This window comes from Alligator sinensis, unplaced genomic scaffold, assembly GCF_000455745.1.
Source record: "Alligator sinensis unplaced genomic scaffold, ASM45574v1 scaffold250_1, whole genome shotgun sequence".
Lineage (NCBI taxonomy): Eukaryota > Metazoa > Chordata > Crocodylia > Alligatoridae > Alligator > Alligator sinensis.
In genome coordinates this window covers 1,226,973-1,240,039 of record NW_005841888.1, presented here as the reverse complement: position 1 = coordinate 1,240,039, position 13,067 = coordinate 1,226,973, and the positions used below count along the sequence as shown (strand labels likewise).

General features: G+C 43.5%; 1 long non-coding RNA gene across 1 annotated transcript in view; it reads left to right on the top strand.

Moving 5' to 3' along the window:
• The window catches only part of LOC102381534, a 4,423-nt gene extending 426 nt beyond the window's left edge, over positions 1-3,997 (top strand). The window contains exon 2 of the long non-coding RNA XR_323143.2: positions 2,822-3,997. This is a non-coding gene — a long non-coding RNA (uncharacterized LOC102381534). The remainder of the gene's footprint in view (positions 1-2,821) is intronic.
• Positions 3,998-13,067: the final 9,070 nt, after the last annotated feature.

The window sequence follows — 13,067 nt, the reverse complement described above, 5'->3', positions numbered from 1 at the left end:
GTGTAACCAAACCTGGATCTGCCACTAAGAAAATAACATCTGAGTAAAGTTTTGGTATACGTTACTAGGCAGTATTGGGTGTGTAGAGAACACTTTGGAAGTTCATAGTTCAAAATAAAACAAAACTTTAAAAAATGGCAGGTGTCAAACAAAACGCCCTGTGGCACTCGCTGACATAACGTGTACCAAAAGCTTAGTAGGACTCAGAATTTGATTTTAAAAAACATTACTCCCAAGTGCATGGTACAAGCATTAAAAAGGCTGCACTCTGATGAAGTCATAATCCATCTGATAAACTGATGGGTTTTGCAGAAGCTTCCTGATCGTCTTAGTAGCATAATTGGCCTGGGTGTTGTCCTAACCCTGCCCTCTGCCTTTCCAGTCTGCAAAATCCTCTCAACACAGTTCAGAGCTGTCACCCAGGGCCAGCTGACATACTGCGGGAGTTGGAGCCTGGGTTCAGCACTTGCTTAAGCTGGTTACTTGCTCACTCTGACTCCACAGGATGTGTGGTTCAAGACCACTCTAGTGCTTTTCCACACTTCCCCTGTGTGTTCAGAAAGGCACATTTCTGCACAACTTCCTGAGAAGGGAATGGAGCATCTTGGTCTCCTGCTGTACATGCAAACCATGTGTAGCATTCCCATGTTCCTAGGACTTGACATATCACAAGTGAAGACCTAGTAATTTGGAGACATGACTGCTTGCACCCAAGCAGTTTGCCAGGAAGGCAGCCTTTCTGTGAAGCATTTGGTACTGGACTATAGTTTTTCTGCTAAATAAATAAATAAAGTGGTGGGAAGCTATAAGTGGCATGGTCTTGGCCAAGGTCTGTGTGGCTGTCTTCAGCAGGTTACAAGTGCTTTCTCATGGAAGCACAGTATCATATCCCCCTCTTTAAGATGGGGAAAGTGTTGGCCAAGTTCAGTTCCTGCCTGAACCAGGAGTGGAAGCCACCTCCAAATCCCAGTCAACCCTCTAGGCACTAGGCCACATGGCATTCAGGTCTCCCCTTTCAGACTGATCCTAGGAAGGGGCCTTCTATAAGGTCCACTTCTGGCTTATCAGTGGATGATGTGGGCAGAGCTTTCAGAATTTGTAACTTGTTTTGCTGATTATTAAGCAACTAACAGAACTTTTCGAAGCTGCACTGTAGCTTAAAATTGTGAATCACTTCCAACTGAATGAGCTTATATATTCAGTGAGGATAATCTAGGGTTGCTTAGGCCCAAGTCTGCTTATGTTGGTTAAGAGAAGGCCCTGAACTTGGTCTAATCACTTGGTTACAACAAATACTTGTGTAGTGTGTGACTATAGTAACATGCTGTGAGTATGAGGGTGTGAAATAAGAGGAACTTTCTGATGTCCTTTGCTGTAATCTATGGCCAGGCTCACTTTGGAGCTTTCAGTAACCAGTTTAAGTAAGAACACTTCCCTTCATAATGACTTTGAGTGCAGAGCTTAAATCAATGGGAAATATTGCGTTTTGAGGCTCAGGAATTCGGCCAATGTTCATCTCTAGATGGGTACTTCTCAGGTGTTTATAGGGTAGATTACCATAATAAACTTGGTAACACTCTTCAAATAGTAACCAAATCATCCACATTTCTGAACTGACCCATATGTCTCTGTCTATGAGAGAAGAGTTTATGAGTATACATTGGGAGAACCATTACAGGATCTTCTTGCAGTAAAACTGGGTAGTTGAGCTTTCAAAGTACCTGGTATTTTAAATTAACCCCTGATTTCTAGACTTTCAGCCTTAATACTAACTTTTTTTTTTAGTCCTTTTTTTAATTGGTATAAAAATAGCAATTATGGGAAGCAGTCCGCTTTGACTCTTCCAAGGAAGCAAAAATTGGGGGGGGGGGGGGGGGACGTTTTTGTTTCTTCCACTTGCTCATGTGAATTCTAGTAACTATGGCAGCTGGCTGACATGTAAACGGTCACTTAGCAAAAAGTGCATTAACTATTTGTACAAATTTTAAAGTGTAAAGAACAAAGTTCCGGAAGAAATTAAGAGTATAACTTGTTTACACAGACATCTGTTGAACAGAATTCAAACATGACCATCTGGAGCTATATTGCTGCCACTCTTGGTTATCATGAATAAAGATCTGGTGGAGCAGCTGCCAGCTATGTTCTGTCATAGGTCAGCTCTGAATTGAGTTACTTCCAGACCTTCCAAGTAGAATATGTAATTGGAATCATGCATAGTACTGGGAGAGGGGGCCAGCTTAAGATGCCTGCCTTAAGTGGAAATTTCCATGTACTGTGCTTCAAATGGTCTCCCAAGCTTGAATGAAGGGAAAACCATGCAGGTCTTCTCTTCAGTCACTTGTAGAAGGGCAAAATAGGCTAGCAACATAATAGTGGCTGTTTGGAAATAACATACTCAAGTCCCTACTGCAGACTGGATAGGAGATGGCATATTCCAGCTTTTAAGCACTTTTTAGTTTCAACCATGGAAATTGCTGGTTAATAATGAGCCATTGTAATAGGGATTATTGGAATACAGACCAAAGAACAGGTATATAAAGCAGCAGGGGTGACTGGTGCCTCCTGAGTCTGGGAGAGCACAACTTGTGGGCATGCCTGGAGGGGGGCCAAAAGCCCCATATCTACTCCTATACTTCTGTGCCATGGCTTAGTGTAGGGGGGGCACATGTCCGCCTGTGCCTCCCCTACCATGTGCCTGTGTAAAGCAGTGTGGTCTTGCTTCATATTCTTGGCTTTTAAATGTTGCTGAGTAATTTTAAAATCATCAGCTGACCAACTCCAATTCTTACTTTTTCTTGTTTTGTTTTGTTTTTTTTCCTAGGATGGCTTCTATCACTTCTTCAACAGACATGGCTCTCAACCAGCTGACCAGAGCAATACCATAAGCACCATAATGGCAGCAGCAGGGTTTGGACTAGCAGGATTAGCTTTTCTTTTGGCAGTGCGATAGACCGATTTGATGGATTTAAAAAAAAAAAAAAAAATTTTTTTTTTCTTCAATGGAAAAGGACTCTTAAACTGACAGTTTACCAGATTCCCCTCTATTTTGTATAAAACAGGCTGTTGAAGAAGTTTATATTTTTTAAAATGGCTTGTTGTCTTAAGAGATCTTGAATACAGACTGCCTCTCTCTGCCGAGCAGCACAGCACAAACACACACCACCCTGTACATGCCTACGGTGCTTAATGGCTCCAAACATCTTCTGGACCTGTGTGTTTGAAAGGTGTATTCTAAATATTACCCTAGTTTGTAATACTGAGCACTCAGAAGTTGCAGTATACACTAGAGTAAGTTATGGTGAACTTTCAACCAAACGCATTATTGAATGCATCTTTATTTAAATGGCAGAAACTGTTTTAGAACACAATTTCATCTAATACTGTTAAGCGAGTTAATGTCAACTGTAATGTAAAGGCTTTTACAATGTCAAATATGGTGCACTTCACTTATTACTGAGGCAATTCTTTGGTTTGGTTTAGAGTACCTGTGATGTGAAAAGCGTTATGGCTTTAATACTAAAGTGTAACATAAAGATAACACTACAGTACAAATAGGTGATGTGTATTGATAGGAACCATTGATTATGGCTGTAAAACCTGTTCTTACCGAAAGAAGAAAACTATTAACCTTAATTGGTATATTGAAATCCAGTGAAGGCTGGGATTTCCCTGGATTTCCTTGTCAAAACAAGAATTTCCATATATCTTAATATATTTTTTTTGAAATATTTATCATTGTATTATACTAGTAGCCATAACATCTCTATTTTTGTTTAAAGTTCATTTTAATATGGCTCTTGTTATCACTAGTATGTGTGTCAACCATTGTTTCCCTTGATCTAATAATTGTTCTATTCTCAACACACTGTATAATTAATTTCATTTTTTGTTCCAGTAATGTACAAAGCTGCCTTTGTTCTGGTAGTGTTTTAACTTGTACAATTTTACTATGGTGACTTTAAAAGGTGAATAAATGCAACTGAGTTTTTATTTTAAAGGGTTAACTCTTGATTTTAATCAGATGACTGTACATAATTGTTTGAAATATGAACACTTCAGTGTACTTGGATGCATAAACTGACATCCACAGACAGTATGTTTTGACATCAAACAAAACTTGTGCAGCTTTAGAGCAGTGTACATAACCTAACAGCTCTGGTGCCACTGTTTTGCACCTCAGAAGATAGAACTAGTTAAGGAAATTCCCTTTTAAAGATTAACTTAATTCTAATGGTTTTGAAAGTAATGTGGTAGGAGTCAAAAGAGCAGTGACTAGCTGCACTCCCAATGCCAGTCTGCTTTGCAGCTGCTTTTATCTTTGGTAGCACTCCTGGCATAAGAACAAAAAGAAATAGGTAGTAGTAACTTACTGTATGGACACTTGAGTGTGCAGTGCATGCTGACTGTTCTGTCTCTGTTCAACTGGCATTAAGCAGGAAAGAATAACCCCTAAAGCTTTCAGATGAGTTGAAGGCTTGAGATTAATATGCTTTAAAATAAAATAAACCTATTCCAGCAGGCAACAGTTGAAAGATGGTTTTGCAACTTCAAGAGCTGCTTAAATTGCATGCTTTGAAAAACATGGGTACAAGGGACATTCCAGTAATACAAAGGGGCAACTGTTTGGAAGCTGAGTTTCCCATGTGAGAGGGGTATTGCATGGCCCAAGAGAAAAAGCAAACTTCTGTAACTCCCTGTCATCTTCCCATTGGATGTTTTCCAACTGAGTTTCTCACTCTGCCTAGGGAGCTAGGATAGCATCCCCTGGGCAATATCTAGAAGGAGGGTGCCAAATGTCATCTTCTCCTCCCCCTACCTAGTCCCACTGCACGTGGACAGGAAGCATTAGTGCAGTGAAATGGAGCTATAAGCTGTTCACATTAGGCTTTAAGATACAGTCTTTAAGTACAAACTAAGAAATTGGTGATCACCAGCCATTCTTCTGCAGTGCTTAATGGGGAGAAGACTTGTGAAAGAGAAGAGCTGTTCATGCCTGTGATGTTGGTACCAAGGGCTGTACTACAGTTTTGTTGTGTCAGAATTCGATTGTGCTGAGTGAATAAAAATGCACAGAGAGCAACAAAAGGGAGCATTCATGCTGATAAGGTTCGGAGTGGCTGGAAGGAACCTATCTTCCCTCCCTCAGTGCCATTTGCTCAAAACAAACACAGTGAGTATTTGTTTTTCTTGTTTCCAGTCCTTCTTCCCACTCAGTGTTGATTCCTCCAGTGAAGGTTTTGAGGCCTTGTGGTGGCAGGCATTGAGTATGCTTATGACAAAGGTTGTTCCTTTCCCTCAAAGAGCTTATACAGTACTTGTTTTATCAGCAGCTAGCACTATAGATTAGCTAGGGGGAACTTTCTAGAGAGAAAAGAATAGTTGCAGTGCCCAAAATGCACTTGCTCATTATGGCTGCTGTAGTAACCAAAATAGATTACTTCTAAGTAAGATTAACACAAGGAAATAACCGTAGCTTCCTAAGTGATCACCTGAGAGTACTTCCCTATGCAGTCTGTAAATACCACTGGGGTCAGTGATAGGAGGAATTAAAAGTGCATTCTGAAGTAGCTTTGCCTGTGTCTATGAGCTTTATTTGCAAAACAAGATTAAGTAGTGTAAGCTGAAGCTGTCTTTCCATCTCAAGCTAAAGGAAAATAGAAGCACAAGACCTCACATGAGACTTGTTTCTAATGTAGCTTGATTGGGCAGGCCACACAAATGCAAAACCAGAGAAGATAATGTGCTGATTGCAGCAGTTTGGCAATGGAGAACAGTAATAAATGTTGTCTGTTACAAGCTGGAATTTGGAAATGTCCTTGAGTAAAGCCACAACAAACCTTCAGAGTAAACATGACTTCTGGAAAGGAAACATAGTTGGTTTGGTCTTGTGGAGCATCCTCTGCATTCAGCATCTTGGTAAAAAGGATGTCAATATATGCTGCTGGTCTAGAGCAGAGGTGGCAAACCTGCAACACCAGCAGTACTGGTGACCTGTGGAACACAGCAAATCAGGGAAGGGACAGGCAGCACCATAGTAGATGGAGCAGAAAGCAGAGTAGCTTAATGGTCAGGGAGCACAGTAGCAGACCAGGTGGTCTGGGGAACTAAATCACTTGGGCTAAGTACAGGTAGTCAAAAAAAACCTGAAGCTGAATTGATTCAGTCTATGCAGGTTAGTCTAAGCTGCAAAGATTGAACAAATAAGCAGATGAATAGACATTTACTTTTGATTCAGGAAATGCAGCCACATGTCTGCAGTGGCTCAAGCCAGAAGCCAGGGGCTGCTAGAGCACAGTTCTCTGGCATGTAGCCAGCATGGGCTGTGCATTCACTTCTTCTTCCTGCTGCCACTGAGGTCTCTGGGACTTGCAGTCCAGACTTACAGCAGCAGGACCCTGCAGGGTTGCTCATTACTTCCTCTTCCTGCTTCTAGGTGCCTCTGGGATTTGTAGTCCACAGTTGCAGCCAGCACTAGGTAAGCAGGGCAGCTCTGTACTCGGGGGCGGGGAGAGAAGTTTAACACCCCCTCCCTGGCCCTCAACCTCAGCTGGAGTTTGCCAGCGAGGGTCAGCAGTGAGGCCAGTGAGCCAGCCCTTACTGCTTCAGCTAGGGAGCAGAGGGGCAAGAACAGCCCTGCTCTCTGGAGCAGACAGCACAGCCCAGCCCAGGGCTGTAAAATGTTGGAGTGCTGGGAGACTGGGACAGAAGTTTCATTAACTGGTTTGACCTAAATCAGTTAAGTCTGACACTACATTCAACCAGGTTTATCTTAAACCAGTTTCAGCCATTTTTAAACTGGTTTGTGTATGCTGAACATCTACTCTGTTACAGGTTTAAGCCAGTTTCTGACCACTTAAGCCAGTTTATATGTAACTTCTGTCACTAGCCTTGGAGGGTACAGGGCTTATTTTAGGCATGCCTGCCTGCCAAAAAGATTGCCTCTCCCTCTCCCCCCTTCCCCCCCCCCCCCCCCCCCTCCCCGCTCTAGAGGGTAGTTTAAAAGCAAAAATCTGAATTGATGGCAAGAGAATTAGGTATAAGTGGTTCCTGAATTGCTGTAACACTACATAAAAGCAGGAGAGCTTAGCCGAGGTCAAAGGTGAAAAGATCTAATATGATCATCATTTGGAGGCTTATTTGCCCATTTCTAAGGCTTTGAGAGTACGTAGCTATTCCATTCTATTACATTGTTCATTCTTTGTAACATTGGACTATGATTTGCCTCAGCAGTTAATCTTAGCTGGTATAAATCAGTTACCCGCTTTGAATCAATGGAGTTAAGACCACTTTTACCTGGTGGGGACTTTGATTTTCAGGTCTGACCTAAGTATTGAAATTTTGTACCTTTTCAGCAAAGGATAAAACAGTGCATTTGAACTGATAGAATCAGCTGATGGTTCATGTTCAGTCCTGGTCACCAAAAATAAAAAATAAGCAAGGAAGTATTTTTTTGCTCACATTCTTTTGGGGTTAGATAATGAAAATAAACTGCTAAGTTTCACTTTTGTTTCTTGTTAGCTGCTGCTTTAGAAGAAAAGGGTGGCAGTGCAAGGTCAGCATACATTTGGGTAGAAATGTTTACATGTGAGCCCAAAACCTAATCACTGCAGTAAATTACTTTTCATGAAAAAAACTTACTTGTATGAGATCAGAGACATACTTTTATGGAAGTAAAACTTAGCTTTAAAAGAGCCTTTATTTTAGGCATAAACTGAGAGTGAATGTTTCTTTTAATGAAGCCAGTTTCATGTACTCAGGAATTGGCATTTTTTAAGGCAAATATTTATTTAAAAATTCCATTTTGGAATGAAACAATTAGACCACTCTCTTGTGAGACAGTTCCCAACCTGGGTCCAATCTAACTTGCTTTACTCAGATTAGTAGAATTTGACTCTCTGCATCTTTGTTTTTATTGACTGGTTTTCAAATTGTCCATGTCTGCATGTAATTTATGTTCCTATGTCTGTTGTGCTACATCATGTAACCCACGTTGTTAAATTGGTGAGCTTGTGGTTTCTGGAAGCTTCACCCATTTTAGGTCACTTTGATGTGTATAATATTTGCATTGGTTAGAAACTGAATGCATTAAAATGGGATTTTTTTTTTTCCAGGGAGGGGGTTATGCCAAATATCAGACATATCAAAATTCAGTTTCCTGTAGCAAGGAACTCCACAACACAGGAAATTGGAAAAGGATGTTTAAAAATAGCCGCTGTGTGTCTTCTAGACGGCTTTTGCTCTGTGCAGGATTTCATCCTTTTAATGATTCTGACCTATGTCAGGAATTTGCTTTGAATTTAATTGAACATGCTTTTTTGTTTGTTTCTGAACTGAGAGGAGTGGTACAGTGAGGAAGGGAAGGAGCTCCATATAGTGTTTACTACTGTCCTGGATACAATTTCCTTTTTTAAGTATGGCTTATATGTAGATTTGCCTGTGGAGCCTGAATGGGGTGGGGTAAAGATGGGTCATATCCTTGAGAGCTGTGCAAAATGGCTCTGTTCCATTTCAACTTGTGTTTCGACGGAACTTCGTTTCAAATTTTGTTTTGATTCGAAACTGCTATTCTGTTTCGTTTCGTTGAAACAATTTCGCTGTTTCGACGTTTTGCCCATAGGCTATAACGGGGAACCTCAGAACAGCCTATAATTTTGTCATTTCTTGCCTGATTTGGATGAAACTTGCAGGAATAGTAGCCCCTTCTGAGGGCATGAAGCCTGCCAAGTTTCAAGGAGATCGGTGCAGGGGTTTCAGGGAAACTGCACCTCAAATTCTTGAAAGCAAAACTCAAGTCACATGTACGTGTTAAGCCACAGCGGGGTCAAAACTGCAGGCTTGCTAGCCCCTGCTGAGGCAATGAAGCCTGCCAAGTTTCAAGGAGGTAGATCAGGGGTGGGCAATTATTTCAGGCGGAGGGCCGCTTACTGAGTTTTGGCAAGGCATTGAAGGCTGAGGTATCAGGCAGCCAGGGGCAGATAAATATTAATTTTCTACATTTTTTAGGGGCCCCACGGACTGGATAGAATGGCCTGGCAGGCCGCGTTTTGCCCACCCCTGAGAGAGGTGCAGGGGTTTTGGGGAAACTGCATCCCAAGCTGTGGACAAGCAAAACTCGTGACATGGATGGCACTGTGTGTGTTAAGGCGCAGCAGGGTGAAAGCTGCAGGCTTGCTAGGCCCTGCTGTGGCCATGAAGCTTGCCAGCTGTCAAGGAGATAGGTGCAGGAGGAGTCTGGGTTCTGGGGCCCTGCACCTCTGGCTGCTGACAGGCAAAACTCGTGACATGGGTGGGTGACACTGTGTGGGTGTGGGTGTTAAGGTGCACCCTCACTCAACTGACACCAAGGCAGAAAGCAGGGTAGTTCAAACAATGCTGCTTTTTATGCAGTTTTTCCATCCCTCCTCCAGAGCGCTAGGATTGGAAGAGACCTCAGGAAAGGATGACAGTCACTGGCCAGCTACACAGTCAATAATGAGAGCACTCCTTCCCCCTCCCTCCCCTTACTTTAGTTTCTGTCTCCCTGCAGGCAAGCCCAGCTTGAGCTTCAAAACTCGAAACATTTCGAAAATGTTTAAACATTTCAACTTGCCTTGTTTCATTTCAAGGCTGTTTTGAAACTCTCTGTTTCCTTTCGATTTTGCCATTTCGAGCTCGAAATGAGTCAAAATAGTGTCGAAACAAAACTGCCAACAAAATTTTGCACAGCCCTAATATCCTTCTCTAATGTAAAAGTACTACTGTGTACGAACTGTCAGAGCTGATTTTCAAGGGATGGAGAATTTGACATAATACTCGGTGCATTACCATAACCATACGCTCCACAGTGATTTGAAGGCAAGGGCTCTTGTAAACTTATCAGTTCTTCAGTGGAGAGTTCAAGTGCTTTGCCTCTTTGTAGAGCTGTGAAAGCAAAGTGTTGCCTGCACCATGTGAAGAAATTAACTGTTTGGATGTTTTTAGTGTTTTAGCTTATCTTTCCTGAAGAGGACATCAGTGACTATCATTGAGGACATCACTGACTATCACTAACTATGTTAATAATAATGAATTCATACTTAGGCACCTGTGTAGTTCTTTTCTTTCCTTTGACTGTAAAGCATTTTATGAAGGTGGAAATATCACTATTCCCCATTTGCTGTGGGGAAACTGAAGCATGGATAACTAATCTGCCTAAATCACACAGCTAGACAGTGGTAGAGCCGGGAATACCCTGCATTGATTTACTACTGGTGACATTGCTCTAGTCCCTGAGACATGTCTCTGTGTGCAAAGAGTGCAGAAGGTTGGACTTTGAGCTACTGGTTAATCCTTGTTGAAATCTACACCTTACACAAGCCCTACTTCAGAGTATTTTGGGTGGGGATTTTGGGAACTCACTCCAAGCTGAAGAGGAGCTGCAGAATACCTGTGCTCTCCTGGTAGTGCACCTCGCAATCAGGAGCAGTTGGGAGTGCCCCCACTGCCCCTCCCCACAGCTGAAATGATTGTGACGAAAGGTGCTGGTCAAAAATTTGGCCTCTGGAGTTTGTACTTGCAGTTTGCAGCAGTAGAGTTTGGTCCCATTAAGATACTTGCAAGGCTCCCCTCTTCCATCCTGCTGTTTGATCCAGCTGGGGGCACACTGAGAATGGCTGATAATAAGATAGGCATATAGCTGTATTTTATAGTCCTCAGGGATTGGCCTTATTAGTATATGTCAGCTCTGCATTCTAGCAGAGACTAACGTTCAGTGGGAATGTCATGAATGGAGAGAGAACAAGTGCAGGAGCATGCAACTGATACAAGACAACACTGAAACCCACTGACCTGGTTTTTATGCTTGTGCAAAGTGAAGCATAGAAGGCAAATCGAGATGACTACAGGGAGCTTGTGACAAGTCTGTAAAGTGTTCAGTGACACTTGTAGGTCCCACCTGCAAGTGGAGTGGCACAACAGGTAGGCCATTGCCAGTCATTCTCCCAAGCTCAAGAAAAAGTAGACTGGAAGTCCTGGGTTACAGGGGTCACTGAAAAGTAAATTGTGGCATGATCATTTGGGCCTTTGATTAGTTCTAGGGAGATACCTGGTACTTTGCACAATGATGTCCTTGGTATGGTTTTGTTCTTTGGGCCTCAATCCCAGCAAAATGACCTGACTCAAGTAGGAATGAGTGGGATTGAGCCTTATTTGTCACTTTTTAACCTGACTATGACCCTTTTGAGTGCATGGCAGCTACAAAATTCAAAAGCTGCTTTGATCCTTCAGTGACCTCAGTAGACGTAGGAATTATGTGTTGTGAAGCCATGGAGGGCATCTGCCAATTACACCATGCGTTTCTGGGAAAGCTGCAGCAGCTTTGCAGGAGCCCCAGGGTTCTGCATGCAGCTCCACGTCGCTTGCCCTTTTGTGGGTCTGCGCAGACTTAGATCCTTATGTTCTTTTAACATAAAGTGGCATCAGATGTAGGAAAATGCTACTCTCAGGTTGTCATGCTGTACACAGGATGCAATCCCAGGCCCTTAAAATGTCCAGCAGTTCAAAGCCAACAAGTTTTCTATTTGTCCCCTGTTTCACAGACCTACTGGTGCTCAAAGTAAAACCCCGTCTGCCAGGGAAATGCTAGCCTGCATTTATCAACATGGCCTGTATGTTTTCCTAACCAAAGATGGGGGCCATTGAAGGAAAGGTTAACCAGGGGGGTCAAAAGATTACACAACATGGGAAACCAAACACTAACTATTTTACCATCTGCTCCAAGCTTGATCCCGTCTTATACATAGTTTCTAGCACCTACCCCATTGTTGCCCAGCATGCTATGGGGCAGGTGCTTTGAACTCCCAGAAATCGCCAGTAAAGGATTTGCATTTCCTCACAGTAACAGGACCTGCCCTTTAGAAGTGTGTAAAAGAGCCTTGAGTTGGCAGCTGGGTGGTTGTTTCTCAGCTGTCAGTCAAGGAGTCTATTCAAGTGACCTTCAAGAGAGGCTAACACTTCAAAGAGACTTTGGCATTCATGGATATAACTGCCTCAGAGGTGCAGCAATATATGCTGATTGAATCAGCACTGCAGGGGTGGTTCAGCTGGCCCAGAATTGCTGGCCCATGTTATGCTCTAGCCAGGCCATCCCACTCTTGGCACATCCCCCAAACCCTGCCATAGTGGGTGCTGAAGAAGGGAGCAAGTGGTCTGTAACTGGCTATGTCAGTTTTATGCCACAGCCTTTCTGCTAAGGCAGGGGTTTTCAGCCTTTTTTGGTTGGTGTACCCCCGGCAGCCCCCAGCCAGTTGACGAGTGTCTGTGCACTGGGGGGGGGGTCTCCCAGCAGCCAATTAACGGCGCGGGGGGGAGGGGGTCTCCCATGTGCAGCGGTGAAACCAGAAGCACCAGCAGCAAAACCAAAAGCACCAGCGATGAAACCGGAAGTGCCCCCCACTTCTCGTTGCTGCTGTGTACCCCCTGGGGCCTTCCCAAGTACCCCCAGGGGTACACATACCTGGTTGACAACCCCCGTGCTAAGGGAATCCCCTATGAGCTGTTCAAGTCAGCTGTCCAGGGGATTAGGGTCTGGCCCTGTGCCTAGGTACTGCTCAGATGCGAGGTTTCTGCTTCTCTGGCAGAACCCTAAGCATTTCCTCATCCCATTTGCTAGGCTTTTTATTGGAGTCACCATCCTTGCAGCTCTCTGGCTTTCAGGATGACTCACTTGGAGATGGCACTTCAGGTTCCAGTGGACCACGATCAGCGGTGGCGTGGATGGACCTCATCAAGTCACGTGCTTCGGTGCCAAGACTGCCCCTTCTTCAGCACTTTAGCTGAAAGAGCGAGGGACTGGGAACAAAATGTGACCCTGCAATTCTCCGTGTCAGTCCAGAGAACCGTCTCTGGGCTGGTTTTTGGATGTCAGCAGACATCTCGTTTAACTAAGGTCCCACGGCTGAGTCCCAGGTGATACCTAGTGATGCAGAACATGCTCTTTGCCTATGACCTCAAACAACTGGATGCACAAACCAAAGCAGGCCCAGAAATGCCCGTCTTCCCTACCCCCCACACCCTGGAAAATGTTGACTTCTGTGGAAAGGTGAAAAGTG